The sequence below is a fragment of the Larus michahellis genome, chromosome 1 (genome assembly GCF_964199755.1).
Source record: "Larus michahellis chromosome 1, bLarMic1.1, whole genome shotgun sequence".
In the NCBI taxonomy this organism is placed as follows: Eukaryota; Metazoa; Chordata; class Aves; order Charadriiformes; family Laridae; genus Larus; species Larus michahellis.
In genome coordinates, this window is record NC_133896.1 from 14,612,652 (window position 1) to 14,632,385 (window position 19,734).

The 19,734-nt window shown below is 41.4% G+C and overlaps 1 protein-coding gene across 2 annotated transcripts in view; it reads right to left on the reverse strand.

Moving 5' to 3' along the window:
• The window catches only part of RELN (reelin), a 293,678-nt gene that overhangs the window by 212,953 nt on the left and 60,991 nt on the right, over window positions 1–19,734 (reverse strand). The window lies entirely within an intron of this gene.

Consider the following 19,734-nt stretch of genomic DNA (forward strand, 5'->3'; position numbering starts at 1 on the left):
CAGGTTACTTCAAATATTGAACCTGCGGTTCAGAAAATAGTGACACGGGCTGAGACGTTGCGAGTAGGATCCAAAGGAAAAGCGAACAGTAGCAGGTACCTCCGTGCTCGCAAGGTCACTGTTAGCTGATAGGCGATTGTATCTCAGGAAGTTTATAGTGGCTGGTATTTCTTGTATTTACTTGTTGCAATTCAAACAACAACAGGGAAATAACCCCCATCTCCGCCTCTCAGAATCCTCTACAGCTGTTTTTTGACGGCAATTCTTCTGTAAGGTGAGCGCAGCAATTCCTCCTAACACCGCACAGATCCAGAGGTGGAAGGAGTTTGCAAGGGAGAGATTTCCACCAAGGAGGGGGACAAATCCGTCCGACCACAAACTCGCCGCTCCAGCTGGTGCCTCTCCAGGGACAGCCCTGCAGCGCGGGGCAGGCAGGGGGGCTGTCTCACCACAACATTCAGCGTTTTACAGATCAAGAGCAACATGTGAAATCCCATTCAGGTACTGGTGAAATCACAGACTATAGCTCAGGGTTATGGATGTTGTTTATCCCAAGGGCTATTAAATTCTAAACCAGCTTCAATTTTTTGGGGGGGAGAAATGAAGCCACAGTGAGCGTAAGTAATCTGTCACAGGAACGACAGGAGGCAGTGGGTGATGCAGTGATGCCTGTATCTTTTACAAACGACCACAACCTTCTCACTCAGGGTTTTTCAATTAGTTCCCCACTGAAGCATACACGAGGTCGTCCATCATTTACGCAGTTACACCCTTCATTCAGCTCAAAGCCCCAAGCGATGCTAAAGCCCGTTGGGTCAGGATGGCCACAGAGAAGGCTCAGGCTCCCCTGGAGCCTCTTTTCTGGAGAGCAGCAGTAGGGAAATCCAGGGAGATGGTATTTTACTGACTCTTTATTGAAAGACACTAGATGCAGATGAGGTTTGGCCACCTCCTGCCACGCCGTACTGCCATTTTAAGCCTTTATTTGCCTTCCTTGGTTAATTGGCAGGAGTGGTGTTAACATGCTCAAAGAAGTCCACTTGACTTATAGTCCACTTATAAATGCTTATAAATACTTAAAGGGTGGGTGTCAGGAGGATGGGGCCAGGCTCTTTTCAGTGGTGCCCAGGGACAGGACAAGAGGTAACAGGCACAAACTTGACCATAGGAAGTTCCACCTAAACGTGAGGAGGAACTTCTTTACTTCGAGGGTGGCAGAGCACCAGAACAGGCCTGGACACATTCCTGTGCAACCTGCTCTAGGTGACCCTGCTCCGGCAGGGGGGTTGGACCAGATAGTCCAGAGGTCCCTTCCAACTCCTGCCGTTCTGTGATTCTGTGACTGGTGCCCAGGTTCACTGCCGAAGTCTATCCAGAGGTCTTCTGCCAAGACAGATGTGTCCAAACATATGCCCAAGAGGTCCCTTGCAGGGCAAGGGGTATTTAGGCAACTGCTTTGCTTTGCTGAGGGTGAAAGGTGGTAACTCTGTTTCTTTCCCAAAGTTGTGGGTCTTGTCCCTCTCTCTCTGAAATTTGTGCTAAAGCCAGTGACTCCAGTGATGGGGGACGGGGTCTCTGGGATGGATGCAGAGCACCAGCTCTCATCTATCATCACCTCTGGCGGCACAATGGGAAACAGAGCCAGCTACAGACCTCAGCAGGTTCATTAAATAAGAATCGCTGTCAGGGGAGAAACAGGAACAGCCCTTCAGTTTGAAGAAACCCCCCTTTCTCCAGAGCCAGCCAAATACCCGGGAGGACAAAGACTGCCCTGACCACATCCCCCAGCCGGGGGACAGGCACATCGGCTTGGGAAATGTGACCGCTTCCCTCCTTGGCAGCAACTTGTGAGTTAATGAATTCCCTAGGTTTCAGGCAGTAGACTGCAAAAATGTGTCTAACACATCAAACACATACAACATCTGTGGAGAATTTCTTTTTCCTTTGATTTACAGTTTAAAAAAAGAACAACTTTGCAGTGACTAGAATAAATTCTAAACAATGAAAAAACAACTCATTCAATTTTTTTTTTGTAGAAAAAAGTCAATGAATTGCACCAAGAATATTCAAAATTCCAATTTTATCTTTGTATCACCATTTTATCTTTATAGTTTACTAATAATTTTTCATGATAATTTATACAATAAGAACAACGTCTCCCCATCTGCTGGGCCTTTACTGGGTACATCAAATCCAGTTTGGAGTTCAGAGTCTTTGGAACATTCCACAAAAATTAAGTACTGAAACTTCAGTGAGTGACAGAGTGATATTAAAAATACCCCTTTTGATGCTTAAACCCTGAAATTTCATACCGAAAAGGTGAACATAAAAATCATAAAAATGCCAAAAATGGAGCGATGCAATTGATACTAAAAACTCACTAAATTAAGGATAAAGAATGTTATTTGCCGCTCTTGCTTCCATTCTTTTTGCAATCCCCTGCTACGGAAGGCAACTCCTCCCTTCTCCTCCATCCCCTCTCCAGCCTGGCAAGCCGCTTTCCCAGATGGAATGTTTGCCCCATAACACGTACAAGGATAAATGGGAAACAACATTCTGCTGCAAAAAAAATAAAATTAATATAAGACAACCCTGATTATATAGCAGCTTTCCGAACAAAACTGTATCCTGTATGTACCTCAGACAGCTTCAAAGACAGAGCATGCCTTCTTTTAAGGTGCTCAGCTCAGGTCAGCATTGACCTATAGGCATCCCCTGGCACGTCCTGTTGATCAGTGCAATTATATTCGTTCAAGTCTGGTATGTAAAAAATGTATCAATCCTAAGGTAAAATCTTAAGGTCTGTCTACATAAAACTCTAAAAATGCTTTTGCAAATAATCAAGTGCTTCCATGTCACTTAATACCGAAATGCTCGAAGGTTTGTGCAGCTGCACATCCACAGCTCTGAAACATGCTACATCCAAAGATGCCATTAGCATCTCTCTGAATTCCTTTTTCCCTGTTTTTTACAGCGTGCACTCATCATACTGATGTGTTTCAGACATCTGCACTTTCCAGATACTCCATCCCCTAATATTTCTGAGGCTTTAGGAGTCTCAGTATAATCATTCAAATCCCAGACATGCTTTGTACCTGCCAGCAGCACCGCTAGGAGAGGAACTCGACAGGCTCAGTCCCTCTCAAGATGTAACTCAGCAGCTGCTTTTATTGTGCAAACTTTCAAAAATGTGCTTAGCCCTATTCAATGTTCACTGAGTCAAAGAACTTTTATGTGAAGAGATTTTAAGAGATAGATTAAATAAAAGAAATACAGGGCTGGAGAAAAATTATTGAATGGAAAATCTTAGGTAAAGTCAGATGACAAATACATAGCTTCAATCTTTACATGTGGAAAATTATTTTATTGATAATCAGAATCACTAGTAAGGATGTAGCAGCTAATGGAGGGAAATAGTTTCCCTCTTTTATACAGTGGCACACAGGAAAGTGAGCAATATGAAGATGCTGGTTTAGATGGTCCATAAATGGCCAAGCCCAAGTGCAGTTCCTGGACTCATTACTTTCACCTTGGTGTGTAGCTCCCCCAAAATGGGATGAAGAGAGGTGCGGTAAGAGTCCCATCCTTTTCTGCTTTCTAAGTCTGAGAAATGTGGATCTGTAATAGTCCTGACTTACACGTGGTAGCTACATAACATTCCTTATTAGAACATTCCCTGTCCCCCTTACATATCCTCCTCAGAGAACAGTTTCCTAAACCAGAACTTTATACAAGTAACTCATCTGCATGTCAAGGTCCTTGGCAAATCCTTCATTGAGGTTAAGTCTCAATAGACTTTCTGGTACTGAATCAGATGGTAGGTAGTCTTACCATTTCCTATCCATTATAGGAATTGAGTGTGACAGCAAAGGAGAGGGTTAATGTTAAATATGGGTGTAAAATGAAGGACTACATTTTGATTTTGCTGCCTCTAAACTGATTATCTGCTACATGCTTCCATTTTCAAAGTTATGCATAAGAGTGACAGCAAAATGCCAAGCATAAAATATTGATGAAATACCAGGAAAATAAAGCTGTAAGCACCAAATCACTCTGGGCTCTTTGGGAAAGTAATCATTCCTGATTATTAGATAATGAATTTAAGTCAGCAACACGCACCTTCAAATTAGATTTTGCATTATGTAAAAATGAAGTACCTAGTCCTAGGAGCAGCCTTTTCCCATAGGAAACAGAGCTGGGGACCTACCTTCTCCACCCAGACCCTTGCATCTCGAGGGGCGATCCATCAGCCCACGAGCTGAGCACGGTTCTGCCTAGCGTTACGAAGCAGGGAGCGACGTGAACGGGACTGTGCCAGAATATACCCCCCGTGCTGAATCCCACCCTAAAGTGGCCAAACCAGAGCCTGCAGCTTGCTTTTCCTACACAGCACCCGGGAACTGTTCTGACAGGGGATATAGGACAATTCCTTTTTCTTTTCCAAAATGGAGAGATGCTGGTAGCCACATTTCTTCTAATAATCTGTCATTTAAAGCAATCACTTTGGCAGAGAGCTTATACTCATAGTCTCTTCTTCCCAGAAGTACATCCTCTCTATGAAGTTGAAGACTGACTGTTTGCAGAGGTCACCCCGCTCTCATGTCACCTCTCCACATCATCTGGGGAGCAACAGAGATTGTGTCGCAGTTGGGCACGTGGCTGGCAAAACCTGAATTCACAGAAATCCAAGTGCAGGCCCTAAGGACATTTTTAGGCTAAAATCTATTCACTGAATGAGTACGGACACCAAGTGCATTTCACAGCTGCTGGGAGCTGCAGCCTTCAGACCACGCTTCAGAGCTAGGTACCTCCCTCTGTCCTGGGTCTGCTTGGATGTTTAAAGGTCCTTTTTGATCCTTACCTGTAAACGCATGCAAAAACGAAATATGTGCTTTTCCTTGAATGCTACAGCAAGTGAGGTAATGGTTTATTTTCGGTTGCTGTAAGAATATTTGAGCAGCATCCTTAAACTGCTATGAACGCCTTTCAGGGCTCTGAAATGTAAGTCTTCAAATTCTGCGTAGAACTACTGGTAGGAAAAAAAACCCAAGTTTCTTATGTTTAAGAAAAAACATTAGTAATCTGCATCAAAAAGAACTATTGGGAGTAAAGAAATATCTGGAGCTGGCAGCTATCGTTTGTAAAATATGACTACAAATGTACGATTACGAGCTCAAGCACTCTGTACTCAAGCAAGTAGCCAGTTAAAGGCAAGTGAATTACCCACGCAAGTCCCTCCCAAAGTGAGTAAAGGTGCAGAATCTGGCCCTAAGTGAACTGCACCCACCTCGCTAAAATATGCTGTTGCTGATTGATTTCGGGGGGATGGTTTCATTCTGCTTCACAGGAAAAACACATCTCGTTTGATAGAATGTTAACAGACTGCTAAAGCACTTGGTGGCCCTTGTGATCAATTAAGGGTCAGGAGGGTTTGATAAATTATTAAATAGGATGAAGAAAGAAAAGACCAGCAACTGTGAGATACATTCTTCCACTCAGCAATATATTACCTTTATCTTTCTTGAAGTCATGTGTTTATTTCTCTACTATTATTACTGCTTCATTATTAAATAACAGACTCTTTCAGCATATGCAATGCTGGGGAAAATACCATCCACAGGCTAATAAGAACAGTAGAAAAAGATTGGATAAATGTATAACAACTTAATAAAGTCACTAAAATCCCTAACTCCTTTTGTATTCAGGAGCCAACTAGAGCCTGAATACAGCAATCTGATTCCATGGGGGTACCGCTGTGCTGAAGTGACTCAGATTTGGGACAAGAAGTACAGGTTTTATAACCTTTTGATACATACATAACATTTTAATGTGTTTTCTTTATAGTTCTGAAAACAGCAAGCAAGTTCCCATTTGAATTACGTTCACAATTTGGGATCCAGGTATGAAGCAGGTCAGGTTATGGCATTTAGGTGCTAACAAGAGCAGTGGTTTATGTTCAGATTTTTTGAATGCTAACTGAAGCGAGCACTTCACTAGAAACACAGGTTTGCAAGGTTTGAACCCCTCATGTATGGATTTACCAAAATTTGGTCTGAAAGAGAGGATATTTTTTTTTGCTAAATCTCTCTTTTAGTGTTCTACTTTTAAGGGATTGTTAATCAGAACTTTTGAGCAGCCTTTTGTTAGAACCCACTTAGGGGTATAATTTCATCTCAGGGATTTATGAGTGCCGGTCTCATTAAAACTAACGGGAGTTACACATATGGAAATCGTGGTGCACGGGGAGGAGAATATCCCCTTTCATTTGCATAATTCCCCAAGACGCTGAATGAGCCCCTTGTGTAATGTGCGATACGGCTGCCTGAGACAGGGGGGTGGGGAGGTGAGACCCTGCTCTGCGGCGCGTCCGTGGGTTGGGGGTGGCCATTGTCAGGAAGGATGAGAGGACAATTTACAGCTGCAGTCTAAGTGCTCCATAGAGAGCAACACGGCACGGAGTGCTCCGAGGCAAGTAGATTTAGTAACAGTAAACAGGGACCAGCAGCAATATAAATAGAAAATGCTAATAAGCTACTGTGTTGTTGAAATATAGAAGAAGAAAAAAATCTCTTTTCAAAGGCTTGAGCCAAAATCTATTTAAAATGTTTTCCTAACAGCCCCAGCATGTTTTATAGTAGCAACCTTTATATTTTTCTTTATAGAAACCTGTTGGGCTGATACCTTAATTCTGTAGTAGCTTTTCGTAGGTCTGTTTTAGCAGTGTATTCCAGTTTACTCTCTTGCAGAAAAGCAGCTGTCCCTGGTTTGCATTCACTTACTTTTTCTTTTTTTTTTTTTTTTTTTACTGTTATTGTATTTGGCTTGTGAGTGTCTCATCCATATGAGCAACTCTTGTACAACTTCCCCAAAATATCACATTGTTCTGAATCTTCCCACTTCATAAACCTTAATACACGTCCCAGGAGCTAAACAACAGAGACACCGCTGGACAGGTTTTGTACCAGTGACAAACGTGACAAAGGACCGCCCTGTTATCACCAGACGTCTGCTCCCACCAGACTCATTCTCAGGGCCTCAGTAACCACGTCCTTCTCACGGCAGTGACGATTCACCAAGGCAGCACTGGAGCCCCTGGAATTGGCCTGACTTGGCTTTGGTAGAGGTGAAACTGCAAACCGGCAGCCTTGACTGACAAAACCATGCTGACCTGCTGACTTAAAGGGAGCCATGAAGCAACCGAAACTCCCTGCTTACCGGCACGAGTAACATCAAATGACACATTGCTGTGCAGCAACTAGAAAACAACCATGCAGACCAATAAAAAAGTAACTGCCCAACACTCATCTGTAATACACATACAGCCGTATTGGATCTATAAAGCATCCTTTCCAAGGCAGTAGCTTCCAAATTTTTTATTTTCTTTTTTTTAATTAACTAATCTTCACCCCAGACTCTAGCTGTGCTGGGCTGAGTGGTTTGCACAGTGACAACACCTTCTTTGGCTCCACTGGCGCTGGTGGCACGTCCCGATACCCTGTTTGCTCTTCTGTAGCCTAGTACGGCTAATTGGGATAATGGCCTCAAGGCTTTACCTACAAAACCCTAAATCTCTCTTTAATTTGTTTTAAATGAACTTAATGGGTTCTGGCAGCAGTCTGCCTTGTAACGCATTTCCTCTATTTTGATCCTTCGCCCGCAGACATATTTTGCATTTGCCCGCATTGCCGTCACTCTCTCAGTCACTGAAGGACGCTCTCAGCGCCTGGTATCTTCTTTGTGCTTGCACTGTCCCTAATTACACTTTATATCTCTGTTATCAACATTATCGGTGAATTCTGATGTTTTAAACTTGATAGTTTCCTCCAAAGCAAATTAAGTCAGTTAAACCAATCAATAAGGATAACTATATAATGAAACCGGAGGGACTTCCATGGAAATCTTTTCCCAGATGGAGTATTTATCATTTAAAGGCATCTCCTCTTGTTTTGGAGTGATGCTGTTATGCAAGCTATTCTGTCCTGTTCCCCAGCTCCTTATCTGAGATGATCTGAAAGTCAACATGTAAACATATATTGTGTACAGAAACCACGGTGTGTCCCTCACCAGTGACAACACAACATCTCCACAGGACCAGAGACAGGAGGCAGTTTCTATCCAGGGGAGCCCTGGGTCTCCTGATGCCCTCCCTCCCGAAGCCTCGGCTTACAGCAGCCTCAGCGATGCCCACGTTTGGGCGAGCTGCGTAAGGTCTCCTACAGCCCTGTATTGCCTGGCTGGGACACCACAGTGACCTGCGGCATGGCCAGTCCCAGAGTTCCTGGGAGATTTTCGGTGCTGGGGTGTCTCATAGAAGCCTTTCCTATCTGCTCGGGAAGGATTGCATGCAGGAGCTACGCGTCTGCAAGGGAAAAGCCAGCTGTGGCAATGACAGAATATGTTTTTATCTTCATACATTTAAACACGGCCAACCACTACAACCTGCGCAATTTGTAAACACGAGTTACGGTTTCTGTAACACTGTGTTCAGGAGCGAAGACGCCTGCATTTTCTCAGCAGTTGACACCAGGAGCACTGGTTTGCCTTTTTGAAAGTTGAGAAAAGTGTTCCAAATTCCTCAGGATTCATAAATATAAAAATTAAAAATTAATAAAATCTTTCAGTAAAGCTCCTTGATGGGCACCATTGTCATTCTCAGCCTCTGCAAAGGGATGGAGGGAGGTGAGAAACCACCAAACAAGTTGGTGGGAGAGGTAAGGGAGAAGTGGGGGAGCAAAAATGGTTTTGTGGATTGAATGGAGGAATTTCAATTAAAATTGCCGCTTTCCAGGCAACTATGCTGAGATTCAACACTGCTGGCTAAAAGCCACCAGTATCTCCGCCCAGATCCCATTAGCCGGTGGAAGGCAGCACAGTCCTGCCCACCGCCTGCACGCTCCACAGACGTTCTGATGTATCAAGATAAAAACTGCTGGATTTGCCTCCTCCGTAACCACAGATCTATTGCATTCACAGCATTTATAGCGTGGGAGAATCAAACTGGGGATGCTCTGGCTGGCAGTGGTGACAAGGCCTTGGTCCTGGGCTAAAGCATCCCCGTGTGGGGAAGTGCTCAGGAAGGTGCTGTGTACCAGCAGCGAGACAGGGGACAGGGGGAGCCCGGAGGTGACAGCCAGCGTGGCTGTGACAGGGAGCTGCTGAGGCCACCATCGGCCACCAGCGCCTGACTGGCCCCCACCAGGGTGATGCCCTGGCCATGCAGTGTCACCTCGCTGTCACCAGGGAGGTGCATGGGGGAGGACACAGGCAGAAGTTTTGATATTCAGGTACTCTGTAAAGCTGGAGTTTGAAAATCAAAGTGTTTCCCTGTTACACACTTCTCACACTTTTCTTTCATCACCAAAGCAGAAATATCAGCTGTGATTTGCAGACTTCGGTGGTATTTTTTGCAAAAAAAGAAAAATTCCTTTTCTATGAACACCCAAACAGCAGCTTTAATTCTTTACGCATCTTTAACTTTTTTTTTTATGATTATTACAGGACAAACCAGAAAACTGGAACCTGATCGCTGCAAAGTCTGGCAGTTGTGCCCTTTCCCTTGTGAAATGGGCAATAGTTTACTTTGCCTCCTGTTCTATCTTAAATACTGCAATGACCCCACTCTTCGCCACACTGTGTTGTGTTGTGTTTTCCCAATAATCATCAATGCACTACAACACTGAGAGTCTTTCACCAAGCAGTTACTAAAGAGAAGAGCAGCAGTCTGGATTTCTGCCCACTGGAAGCAGAATGGTGCCCATGAAGAAGAAAACTCTGCAGAAAACAGATGACAAGCTAACAAACATTGAACAGCAGCAAAACTTTCAGGAAACAAAACCTAAACACAAAACTTTACATACCAAAATAAGCAAGAATAATCACAGCCAACACAGCCACATCACAGAGGGAGAGCAAATTATTTTACTCATTCATTTCCATATTACTACTTTTAACTCTAGTGAGAAAAAAAATCACTCATGAGAAAAAATCTGGTGCAATGCCCCCCAGCCATATGGTATATATTAAGACATACATACCACAGACAGAAAATTATAACACTGCACTTTTATTTCTATTTGACAACACATACTGTCAGTTAAGAGTTGCAAGAAAGCAGAGAAGAAAGTAATTCTGCATTTCATTCCTTTGCCTGAAACTTACTTCTTCTAGACAAAACATCATCTATCCCAAATATGCGAGAGCACTTCCAGATCAGATATAAGAAAGGCAAATAAAAGCGAGCAACTAAGAACAGTAACCCTCTTGTAAACTATCAGTCAATGTAAACAGTAATTTGGGGGGAAAAGACTGCTGTTACTGAAGTCTTTGCCCTTGAAAGAGCACTTTATGACTAAATCTTAAAGGCTTGTCTTCTGCAGACATTTCACGTTCAATATAGGATCTTAAAATATTGCCCTGGCAATGAAGCTGCTGTTGGGCCGGTGCAGCGTCAGGGCTGAGCCGTATCCCCCAGACCATGGACCTGGGCGAGCTGCAGCCCCCTCTGTGGTTGGTGCCCTATGCACTTATGGGGAAAAAAAATTAAAACAGAAAACAATATTCAGACCTGAAGCCTAGTCAATGTTCATGTGATAGCAGCTAATGCCACAATGTGTGCGAAAATTAAGTGTGCTACAGAAACAGGGTGCAGGGGCCTCCACTACATGACCTCCAAACCAATCCACGGCTTTGCTGGAAAGAAGAAAGCTATGAGGACAAAACAAAGCAACTGATCACCCGTAAGAGGTCTGAGTTGCATTTCAGAATCTAGGACAGAAGTGGGAAACAATATTTGGTTTCCATGCTGTGACATGTGGGGGTGAATGGGAGCAGAGCATCCCAGGTGCTCCTGCTGCTGCCGCGGGTCTTCAAACTAGGTGCTTGAATTGAATCTTAAAACTTGCTCGATTCAGTTCCATGAATGAACGCTTAGCTGAAAGCCTGCCTCTCTGAGCAAACAACCCCCACTGTGACTGTAGTAGGATGAATGTTCCAAGATCTTACTGCAGTTTTTCTAAGGGTTTAAAAAATACAATAAGTCAAAGTAACACCGAAGGGAATTACACTAGGGAGCAGCAGTCCCACTAACATATAAAGAGAAGGCTAAAAATATGAAGATCAAAACACGGCTATGCTTTTTGACCTGCTAATCTGCCTTTAACAAGAAAAATATCTCAAAGACCCGCAGCCTTACAGTGAAGTTCCCCCTTCATTATTGTTTTGCAATATGATTAAATCAATAGGAAAGTGTGGTTGTCACAAAGGGAGAAGATCGACCTTCCATCTCTAGGTCTCAACTACTTTTTTTCTTGTTTAAGGTAGATTATCAATTCAGAAAATGAGCAGGTTTCCTAATTTATATTAACCTCAGCTCTGCCATGTATGCTAATTGAGATGTTTCCTTGCTAGGACTTCCAGATACTTTGCAGTCGTAACTTTGCTGTCTCACACTGTAACGTTGGCTGTCACAAATATCAGCCCTTCTCCACATGTCCCCATTCTCTGTTCTGATACTGATGCATTCCTTGAAAGGCATCTATGAATTTATGGATGGAGTTAGTGCTTCTGGATCTTGTTCCCCATTGATAGTGAAACCACTATATAACTGAGAGGATATTTTTTCTAAAAAATATGCTTTCCAAATCTGAGCAGATTAGGGAGTTTCCAACTGATCTACAAATATGGGCCAAACATGCCAGATAGATAGTTTGATCTGGAAAAATGGGGGAGCGTAAAGTTGATCAACAGAGTATTATTTAGTGCAGTGGCCAAATCATCATTAAGGAAGGAGATTTTTCTGAATAAACTGCTTCTCGGGTAGATTGAAGCTGACTTTCATACGAGTGAATCCAAATGGCGATGACACCATTCTAGAGCGAGGCCGAAAAAGCGCCACGGTGGCCTCCTGGGGAAGCTGCGCCATGTCTACAAGCGAGCAAAGATGTGGAGGAGTGGGGGACACCCCCCGTGTCCCGCTTCCCTAAGAAAAGTTCATGGTAGGACATTTATGATCACTAATTGTGGCTGTAATGAATTTGATAATACTCCATGCTTATAACGCTGCCTGGCCTTTATTTTGCAGTTTATCTCAATGAAGCACCATATTTCACTTTGAAATAATTTCCGTGATTAGTTTTCCATCTATTTCTCATGTAAATATTTTGAAATGCCAGCAGTGCACAACTAGAGCTGCAGACTGTCCTGGCAAGATGTCAAAAGCTCTAGAGCTGCAGATACTCGGTGTATAGGTGCATATGGGATTTTTTGGGGAGATACATTCAGGTTATTATTACTTACACAGCTCTATGCGGTGTAGTACAGAGTACAAACAGCTCTTTGGAAATTATGTCCAAGCTTAAAATAGATAGCCCTATTTTGATAGACATAGAGAAATAATAATAATGGAAAGGCCAAAACCATGCAATAGTATCTTCCAACTTTTGAATGCTTCTTTTTTCCTTGTTCCTTCTTAAATGATATGTTTTAAGATATTTTTTAAATTGTAAATAAAGCATTTTGCCACATGCAAATACACAGACCCTCCACATTGTATGATCTAAGCCCAGATCTATCCAACCCATATCAGCAACTTCTACCACTTGAACTAACTATCTTACGATTAAGTTTGGCTATGATGAAATAACTCCTGTGAATAATTAGGCTCATGTGGGTATCTCCAAATTAGGTTTCAGCTGCTTAAGTCAGCTGCTGATAAGAATATAGAAAGTTGTAAAACTTCTACAAAAACTTAGTAAACACTTAAGTGGTTAGTCCCTGATAACTCCCACGGGTATGGCCCAGACCACTTGAACCTACACTTTAGATGCTTAATGAGCCAGTCCTCATGCAGTAAATGATTAGGCTTCTTTTATAAACAACATGGAGGGATAGGCGCCTGTGATGGGCTCCACAGAAGTCTACCTATAACTCAGGTCCCATTCAGTTGCACAAAAATTTTAAAGCATTGGTTGAAAATAAGGATTACAGAGCGCAAAATGTTAATATATGGAACAAAAAGAGATTCTGCTTAGCTAACCCTACAATACTGCTATTTCCGAGAAAACGAAGGAAAGAAATCTTTTCCTTGCTAGCAGGCACCTATTTTTTGCACTGACTATCAAAAAAAAGACTTGCCTCACAGTCTATGAGCCAAAACCAAATTCCCAGCATCCACTGCAGATGTGGCATTCAGAGATTTGAAATATTTTTATAACTAATTCTACTCACTCTGTGCAAATGGCAGTTTTCAGAGATGTGTAACGTGGGTGGGTTGTTTTAGGAGAATCATACCATTAGGAATAGCTACCTCAGTAAATTTAATCTACTTTCTGAAGTAGGAAAAAAGTAAGAGTTACTGAAAGACTGCTTAAAGAAGAACATTAAGGACAGCAAAAAGAAGGCTGAAGCAAAGAGAGCTCATGATAAATGTCTGAGAAGTAGTGGTGGGTGAGACAGGGTTTTGTTGGTGCTTGCTCTGGGGTGCTTTGAAATCATAAAGGTAACAAAAGATGCTGTATTAGTACAGAAAAGTTGAAAATAATCTTCAAGACAAATACCCTATGAAACAAACAAATCTTTGCTACAGAAGTGGATCATTTTCATGTGATGCCTTATTCATAAAAATGAATGCATGGCTAAATTCAAAGCTGAGCCTAAAATGCCTCAGAGCGTTAGGACAAGAACATAATAGTTAAATTACATCTCTACAAGCATAGTTGTACATATAAGTGTACTTCATATCAGTATAGGTCTTCTTACAGGGAAAATGAATAAGCTTGTACAGTATAAGATATCTTTATCATGTTAGAGTCGGATCTCTGCTGGAGAATACACCAGTTTGATCATAGTTTCCCTCCCAGAGCTCCTGATGTTACAGCAGTACAAATTTTTTGTGCATAAAATACGTCTCAAAATCCAGTATATCATAGCAATCCTTATTTTAGTTTCTGAGACTTCTGTCCAGATGAGATTTCCTGAAGGAAGGCCTTTCTTTCATCCAATGATCTAAGCAGGAATATCATTACTTCTGCTTTGAGGCTTATGTTTTTCCCATGGAGCTTTACTGAGCAATGATGTGGTCATGCCGTCCTTCCCTGTAACTACTCAAAGAAAGAAAATCTCATTTTTCACTCCTTCCTGAAGGACCACCAATGGATTGTGTTGCATTACATTAAAAAATGCAGTTATGCCACATATTGCAACACATTCCAGGAACATTGAAGGCTGACTTACAAACTTCCATGCATTTTGTACAAACTATTCGTTCTAACTCCCCCAAACACGACATCTGAGTTCTTGGATTAATTTTTCACAAGGAAGACACGGATACTCTTTGATTTGAACAGCTTCATCTCTGTTAGTTCCTCTGTTTTCATGCCTATTTCTTCCTCACTCCTATTGCTTCAGTAAGCCTCCTTCCCCTCAGCCTCTCTCCACCATCACACTCTTTCTACTCTACCTGCTTCCATGCTTTCTGTAGACCTCAAATACCCCTGTTCGGACTTGCTCTACAACCCACCCCTTCAACCTGTTTCCTCAAGTAGCTCTCAAATGACAATCCTCACTAGAGAACTGCAGAACAGAGCTATCATCACCTTCCTTCTTGAGAAGAAGTAGACCCAAGAAAATATCAAACATCTAATTCCAAAGCAAACCACTAGGACTCATGAAATACAGTGTACATTGGTCAGGGGTTTCTCTGTCACTGGTCTCCTCAGAACAGCGTGCTCACAAAATCCAAAGCTCCTGTACATACCTGTCAAGTCCTCAAGCAACTTCTGGAACTCAAATGACCCACAAATAATAAATACTGTCCTTTCATTGCAATGTGCCGCCACCAAAAGAGCACTCCTCTATATTGTGCAGCCTTTTGGCTGAAAATGAAATCCACAGACTTCCAGTTTGGTTCATGACAACTGTCGATTCCCTTTGTTTCATTGCCATTATTTGAATGGCCTTGATGTTTTCAGTGTCATCTAAATATAACTGTCCTATGTTGTAATTAAACTTTGATCAAATTTTTAATGGGATCTCAGAGGAAAACAGTATTTGACTAACATGTACTATTCTGCATGTATTAATCAAGCGAATTCTTGTTGAACTGCCTGAATTTCACATAATAACTACTCTTCTCCATTGTTAATTAGCAGAGCAGGAAAACGATAGAATCTGTTTTCACTGAAATAATACTTTTGTATCCAGAATATTCTGAAACTTTTTCTTTTAATTGTCAGTGCCGATTCACTTAGTTCCAGAATATCATTTTTAGCCTTTCCTGAGGCACTTTACTTAAAAATGCAATATCCCTGTATTCAAAAATAGTCCCAAACAATATCAAACCATACATTTATGGCATTAAGTGCTTGAATCGCTTAGGCCAGCTGCCTCTTATGAACCACCATGAAATACCACTTTCGTGAGTATTGCTGTTAGTCAGCATTTTCCTCAGTAACCTGGAAGCAGATCTGAAATCACCAACTGCGACACTTTCTGAATGATATGAACATTGGCCAAGTGGGGAACAAATCCTGAGTCAGGTTAGTCATGGAATATGGTAAACAGAGTCTTTGGTAAACTGAGCCTACCTTAAAAACAGAGCAAAACGAAACAGAACCTCCACAGACCTGTAGGGATAAGAAATTGAGGCTACAAGAATACCTGTTGCTGGGGTTCTGTCCTGGTTTATAGAAAGAAGCTGAAAATTGCTACAGTCTGAAGAAAAGCTAATATGCCTTACACCTTCTGCTTAGAGATAAAAAAAATTCCTTACGCTAAATACTTAGTGTTCAATCTCTATAATTTATTTCTTGAAATTGAGAAGTGATTTGATTTCAGTAGATAAGTATCCTAACATTAAGAAAATATCCCCTAATAAAGGAATTTCAGACACACCATAAAAGACACAGCAAGAACCAGGTCCTGGAAGCTTGAACGAGACATATTAAAATTAGAAATGAGGCACCTTTTTAAACAGAGTATCATTAACAACTGGCAAAAAGTATACAAAGTGGATTCTTTGTCTCTTGTAGAAAGTGTAAGGTCACGCACTTTAGATAATAACAAGATTACTTTCAGCTGTGAGCTAGAAATGACTGAGGAGGAGAAAGCTCAATCCACATTAGTGAAGCGCATTCTGACAACAAGCTACCGACGTGAAAAAAGGCAAACACTGCCCTACAACGTATCAGCTCAATTATTTCTAGTAACAACAGGGGCAGTATTAATATGGTACTGGTAAAGCATTGCTAAGACATCACTTCAATTATTGTGCGTAATTATGAACGCTTGTGTTCAAAAAAGATTAACTTAGGCTGGAGCAGCTGCAGAGAAGGACTACTAAGATGATGAGAAAAATGTAAAATATGTCATAAAAGGAGACAGAAAAAGCTTGTCTTGTTTAGAGAGGGGATGACTGCTGCCGCTAAATATAACGGGGTTGTAAAGGAGCTGTTTAAGCCAAAGGACAATCATAGTAAGAACAAAGGGTGGAAACTGGACTTGAATAAATGTACTGTAATTTAGATTCTTTTTAATCACTAGGCAAATGAAGCATTGAAACAATTTTGCAATAGGAATTTGGGAGATAAACGACTCTAACCAGCTTTAAGACAGAGCTTAAATCCACAGACATTCAAGCTACAGCATCATTGCCACAGCTCCTGCAGCACCGGGGACCAGAGCCAAACTGAAAGGTCCCCTCCTGGGGTCGGGCCAACCAGCCCCAAAACGCAGGGACTGCTGAAACGAGCATCGAGCTTAAATTCCGATCAAGCCCTGAAGTTAATATCTTATTAACTCATCTTCTTTCAAAGAAAAGAAAATCATATCTTCTTAGAATCAGCGTAGTTTCCAGGCTTTCTGTCAATGACAGAAATTCCCTTTTAGAAACTTGCTCTAATAATTCATTTATTTTTTTCAAAGCAAAGCTCAAGTTACACTGAAAATGCCATGGTTAAAAGGACTCGAACCAGGGATCGTATACCTATCATCGACAGAAAGGTAGTATTTAGATCAGGCCGCCAAAAATAAGAATTACCTGGATATAAAACTATTCACTGTTTTTCGTGTACTTCACAGGAGGAGAAAGCACTATTCCAGACACAAAAAGACAGGTTAGCATTTCTTAACAGTAGTTCGACTTAATGTTGTCTGACTTGATGAAATAAATATTGCTGCAGGTCCCTTTCTTGTTGCTTATGAAGTGGTGAAGCAGCACTGAACTTTAATAGCAATCTAGCTGCAGTATGATTATTTTAAAAAAGGTCATTTCATTACATTGCCTTCCAGAAACACTTCAGACTTATTATTTGTCCTCAGGGCCCAAAAAAGACAAAATCTGCTTATGAAGACTCTAAGCTATTTTCTGTTGATTACAATAATTTTTAAACTACTTATAGTTTCCTACCACGCTATCAGTTTTTGCTTTCTTGAATGCCAGGGCTGCTCTAATTAGATTGATAGTTTCTCACTTTGTTATTATGAAAACTGCAGAACTATATTTAAAAACAAAACCAACACCTTAAGAAACAAACTGCAAATAAAATGGATGAGGATTTAATGCTAAAGTGCACATTCCTTTGTGTTTAGAATTATTACTAAATTTTTTGTGAAAGGAAGTATTTTGTTCATGTGGCTCGTGGAACTCGTAAAACCGTGCCTACAATTATTTCCTCTGAAAATATCCACTTGAGTGTATCCCATTTTTATCAGTTCCAGAGTTCATGGTTTTTCTCTGGTGCAACTACTTCCCTTCAAGATGTTTTGTTTTGTGACAAATAAAGCAGAGGGAATACCATACCTCTGCTTTTACTAGTAAAACAACGAGGAAAATTTTTGTCAATTAAAAAAGACACTGAAAATAAAGACAAAGCAGGATCTTTTGTTACTTGTGTTAAACTGTCATTCATGAAAGTGAGCGCTAATTGAATGAGTTTTTAAAATGTTTTGATACATGGGTGGGATTTTTTTTAATAATTGGTATTGTTTTTTGAAGCTATTTATATTTCATTTTATTCATTTATAAAGAAATATACAGGACAAGCACAGAAGGCTCCAAATAAAGCATGCCACAAGATTACAATAGGTAGGACTCAAGAACCTGGACCCTCTCATCACTGGTCAGCAGATGATGCCTCTGTTAGAAATTGCAAATGAATTCAGTTCAAAACGAAATGCTTTCCGAGACATTCACTAGGGACTGGAATTCAGCCTTTAAATACACATGGGAAACCATCAAATGTGAGTCAATAAAACAGCGCATGAAAAGCCACTTGTCCTGGCGAGACTCTTCTACACCAGCTTTTGAGAAAGCACTTCAGAGGGTTTGCAATAGCACGAATTCCACAGCCAGCATAAAACCAGACTGTGTTAACAGTAACTTCTCCTCCTGTTTCTTACCCTGTGCCAGCAAGGTGTCATTAAATAGAATTTCACTTAAATTACTTTACTTATTAAATAAAAAAAGTTGCTTCCTGTAGTTTTTAAGCTATGCTTAAAGGAAACCATAGCTGCACTTCAGCTATTCCCAAGGCTGAACTATGAAGTTGTTTGTTACCAAAATCAGACAATACCCTGAGCCTCTGAAGGAGAAAACCCAGGGTGGGATTGGGCTCCAGACACAGACAATGTAGACGTGCCTGCGCTTGAGCGAGGGGTCTCAGCTCCGTGCAGCTGGTGGAGGTCTGATCAGCCCAGGACGTGGGACACCCAGCTACCTTAGGACGCCAATTCCCTGCATTTCCGTATCAACTGCACAGTGATGTCTAACACACCTGAGACGCTTGAGGCATCCAGAAGATACAAGCACCCCCCCTTAATGAGGACCTGTGTCCTCCTCTGGCAGGTGCTGGAAGCTGAGCGATGGCTGAGGGAACCTCGACTTGCTCCAGGTGTCCAAGTACGGGCAGCTGAATCTGGCCCTAGACTGAGCATAAGGGGGCTGCAGTGGTTATTCCCCCTCTGAGATGTGTGAATGTATATCCTGGCCCAGCTGGCATTTTTAAATCTCTTTAGGGTGTCATTTCTGCTTGGGATTGTAATTAGGCAGTATCCACCTTCCTAAAGACAAGGATGGAAAAGATCAGGAAGTTACACAAGCCTCAACATCTTCTTTTGCAAATGTCAGGAGGCAAAATTCTGTATTTCCTTCTTAAGTGTAAAAATCTGTATTTCAGTGATTGCTTTACACTCAAATAAATCTAAGTTGGAACTGTACCAAAATTCCTGAAGTAATTTTTCGTAAATATAGAATTTCAATCTCCATATTTTACTGACAAATGTCGATGTTGTAAAGCTCAGTCATAGAAGAGCCAAACAAAATTAACCAGTTGTAAGCTGGCCTTACCTCGTCTTTGGGAAAGGAATAGGAAGGGCTCTTATTGGAGAGTCAGAGTTTTGTTAGCATTTTACTTAAAGGACAAACATCATAGTCCGTTTCTTCTGGCTGGTTTGTAAATTCAGGTTTTGGATACGAAGTGAAGTGTGTTTACCAAATGGAAGTCCTCTGCTATGGGCCAGAGACACTGTGTCACTGACTTCTCTGTATTAAACTTTTAATATTCTCATAACCTACTTGAAGTAGACAGCTTTTTCTCCTGTGGACTATTGCACACTTCTAGCAAGCTTTATCCTTCTCCTGTGATGAGAGTTAAGATCTTAAAAGCTAGTTTTCTAAGAAACATCCCAATCAATTAAATTTAAAGTGTGTCATATGCTATTAAATCAAAATCCTATGTAACA